This window comes from Bison bison, unplaced genomic scaffold (genome assembly GCF_000754665.1).
Source record: "Bison bison bison isolate TAMUID 2011002044 unplaced genomic scaffold, Bison_UMD1.0 scf7180017864228, whole genome shotgun sequence".
Classification (NCBI taxonomy): Eukaryota; Metazoa; Chordata; class Mammalia; order Artiodactyla; family Bovidae; genus Bison; species Bison bison.
Genome location: NW_011494800.1, coordinates 3,842,143 through 3,846,106, shown reverse-complemented (window position 1 = coordinate 3,846,106; position 3,964 = coordinate 3,842,143). Strand labels below are relative to the sequence as shown.

At 47.5% G+C, this 3,964-nt stretch overlaps 1 protein-coding gene across 1 annotated transcript in view; it reads left to right on the top strand.

The window, feature by feature from the left end:
• The first annotated feature begins 69 nt into the window (after window positions 1-69).
• The window catches only part of PRKG2 (protein kinase, cGMP-dependent, type II), a 124,327-nt gene continuing 120,432 nt past the window's right edge, over window positions 70-3,964 (top strand). The window contains exon 1 of the mRNA XM_010845909.1: window positions 70-115. The gene's annotated coding sequence lies outside the window, so the exon portion shown is untranslated. The remainder of the gene's footprint in view (window positions 116-3,964) is intronic.

The following is a 3,964-nucleotide window of genomic DNA, read 5'->3' as shown; positions in this document are numbered from 1 at the left end:
AAGTTGCCCGGCTGTTTGGGAGGCAGGGCGGCGAGGGAGCGGACGCCGAGACGCAGGGGCGGCGGCGGCGCCGAGGGGACCAGCTGCGCACCTGGAAAGTTACCCGGCTTGTTTGGTGAGGCTGGCGGGCGGGGGGGCTCGGGCCGCCGGGGGGGCGCCGGGGGGGCAAGGGTCCGGGTGCGCGCGGGTGCCGGCTGGGCGCGCGGTGCGCCTGGGTTCCACACCCAGCGCTCCCGCGCCTGGGCTGCTGGCGTGTGGACGTGTGCACGCGGTGCGTTGGCGTCCGGGGTGGCAGCCCGGCCGCGAGCTCCCGGGAGGCAGAGGAAGGCTACTGGATTTCCAGAAGCTCGACTGGGGAAGGGAGGGGCGCGCTCAGCCCGGGTCGGGAGACTTCGGGTTCTCACGCATTTAGCCCCGGGCGGCCGGCGAGACTGCTGCTCCGGGCTGGGGGCTTGGCGAGGCCGTCAGGGCGGGCGCTCCCGGCTCCGCTTCTCCAAGCTCCGGGGAGCGGCTGGGAGGCGAGGACTTGGGCGAGGACTTGTAAACTTGTGTGGGTGTCCTGTGTCACTCTCGGCACCTTGAGGCGCTTTCACATTTTTTTTTTTTTTTTCGCGCTCTGTTTTTCCTGGTGAAGAATCAATAGCGAACAAAAACGAATCTGTCACTTTGGAGATGAGAGAAAAAGCAAGGGGCTCAAGTTTGAGAAGAACTAGAGTATAGATGCATAGCAGTTGACCCTGGCTGAAAATACAAAGAAACCACGCAGGCAGAATGAACAGGTAGAAAGGATGACGCTCTGTTCATCTGGTCGCCTAAGTTCCCAGGGGCCTCTTTATGAAGGAAGCCAGCGGCAGACACCTACCTGCCTGCGCTCCCCTTCCCCCAACGGTTCCTCAGAAATTGTCTCTTTTCTTTGCAAGTTTCTATTTAACTCTTGGAGAAGGCGAGCATCCCACATAACGTACAGCGGCTGTTGTCAGTACTACTGCTTAGCTTTTACACAGGAGGGTAGAAGATCATATGGTAGAGAATTCTCTTTGTAGAATTCTTCCTTCCCCATTGGAACATTGCGCAACTAAAGTAAAGGACATAAAAAGATGGTACAGAGAGATCTTTCTCTTTTACCTGAAATGCTGCATTTCACTCCTCTGAAATCCTTACAAGTGAGGGCTAATCCACCTCCCAGTGCAGGCGTATGTTGCCTGGATGCTGCCCAAGTCTTTTGATCCCATATTGTCTTGCTTCCTCTAGGCTATTTTCCCTATCAATTATCTCCTCATCTCTTCTGTTTTCATTTTCTCTGTATTCACTGGTTCATTATTTTGGTCTTACAGGTACTCTCAAGTTTTCACTTTTCTAAAAATCCTCTGCATGAACCATGGTACCATTTTGAAGTCCCTACTCTCAGCTCTTTCCAGGGTTCTTGGTAATCTGGTTTCTATCCCAGGTCTTCTGTGAAAGACTAAATTCAGTATATTTTCTTCTGATCTCATTTGCTGTGATAGGTCTGTGGGTTGTCAACTGCAGCCTGTTCACCTCTTGGAAATCTTCTCATTATGGCTTTATCTTATCTTTCTGGATTTCTTATTGTACAACTGTTCCTTCTCTGTCTTTATTTGCATCTCCTTCTCCTCTTCTATAAATATTATTCATAAGTACCATCTAAATGTACATACATAACAACAGAGGCATTTTCCCCCTTTTCCCTTAGTGATCTCATTTGTTAATACTCGTGGGACTTCAGTTCTTACTTCTACCAAGTATTCTTTTGCCTTGATCTTTCTTCTTTTCTGCCCTCTGCTAGACATTTCCACCTTGATGACCCACAGGCACTTCAACAAACTCAACAAATGTATGTATGGACTCATCTCCTTCCCCTTATAGCATGCTTATTCTCTTGACTGTGGTCAGTGTCACAGTGCCTAGCCCATAGATGGTGCTCTACTCGTTTTTAATGAATGAGTTCATAGTACTGCCTTCCTTCCAGCCTGCCAACATCAAAACATTGGAATCTTTTTTTGACTCCCGTCTTGTGTGCACCCACTTAATTACTACATGCTTCCCTAGTGGCTCAGACAGTAAAGAATCTGCTTGCAATGTAGGGGACCTGGATTCGATCCCTGGGTTGGGAAGACCCCCTGGAGAAAGGAATGGCTACCTACTCCGGGTTTCTTGCCTGGAGAATCCCATGGACAGAGAAGCCTGGTGGGCTGCCATCCATGGATCCCAAAGAGTTGAACATGACTGAGCAACCAATACTTTATACTGCTTTTATTTTAGAAATTCTGTCCCTGCAGTATTACTCCGACCATCTTTTACAGTTAATCCCTCTGCATCCTCTCCCTAACACAATAGTTTCTTCTTACCATGTCTGGTTTTCCTCTCTTACTCCATATAGACCTAAACATTCTTCCTCTTTTCATTGCCTATCTCTTCGGCACCTTTATCTACTTCAGCTTCAGCCTTTACTTATGATTGCTAAGTATTTTCAGCTCCCCTTTTTGAGTTGCTAGTTCCTCACTTCATACCACCTACTGAACTTCTTGACCTTAAAGTTTCCCCAGGTTCCACAAACTGTCCAAAATCACATTCACTGTCATGTCCCTCAAATCTGCCCCTCATTTTGGTTAATAACCAAAATACCCAGTTGCTGCAATGGAAACTTCTATATCTTTCTTCTTCTTCTTCTTGTGCGTGTATAGTAAGTCGCTTCAGTTGTGTCTGCCTTTTTGCAACCCTATGGATTATAGCCCTCCATGGTCCTCTGTCCATGGGATTCTCCAGGCAAGAAATACTGGAGTGGGTTTGCCATGCCCTCCTCCAGGGGATCTTTCCTACCTGGGGATTGAACCTGTGTCTCTTATGTCTCCTGCACTGGCAGGCAGGTTCTTTACCACTAGTACCACCTAGGATGGAGAAGGCAATGGCAACCCACTCCAGTACTCTTGCCTGGAAAATCCCATGGACGGAGGAGCCTGGTAGGCTTCAGTCCATGGGGTCGCGAAGAATCAGACACGACTGAGCAACTTCACTTTTACTTTTCACTTTCATGCATTTGAGAAGGAAATGGCAACCCACTCCAGTGTTCTTGCCTGGAGAATCCCAGGGACAGCAGAGCCTGGTGGGCTGCCATCTGTGGGGTCGCACAGAGTCGGACACGACTGAAGTGACTTAGCAGCAACCACCTAGGAAGCCCATTGTTCTTATCATTGCTCAAATTCCATCAGCTACCATCTCTGGATCTACACCTATAAAATTGCATTTCTGTGTATTTACCTACTTACCTGAGACTGTGGCACCCCGAAAATAGCTGAATGGAATGCCACAACATATGGGATATATCGTGTTTATACAATTCACTGTAAACATTCTGAGGGGTGTTTACATGGTGAGTGAGGTGGTTTGGGGCACTGCAAGATATAGCCTCAGGAGTAACTGAAACTTTGGCACAATAAGAAGCTCATATGACTGCCTGACAAGAGAAAGTAACGCCCCAATTTAAGATGCCATGGCCAAAGAAAACAAGCAGTAGATTCAAAACTGAGCCCAAGCTTAATAGTCACAAGGTCAGGTGCTTTTAATTGTGTAACTGGTATGAAATTGAGCTGTTTCTCACAAGGGTAGCTCTTTGTGTTTGCTTCCGGCAGGAGCAGCAGGGTTTATATACTCACTGATGTTTAATTATTTTCTAAAAGACATTTGGTGAGACAAGTTGAGAGGAACACCGGATGCATTGGTTTCATATCTACTTAAAAAACTATCTGGAGAAGCTTGCATAATTCATGTGACTTCAGGCTAACCTGCCCATTTCATGAAAAAGAACCTTTTCTACTTTTCGTGATTTATTGAAAGGAAGGCAATTGCAGAGTTTTTGCCTTTAGCCATATCTTTGGCTGAATACTCTATGATAGTGTTTTTCTCTATTGGCTACCATGGAAATGGTCCATTTTTTCTTGAGTTCAAG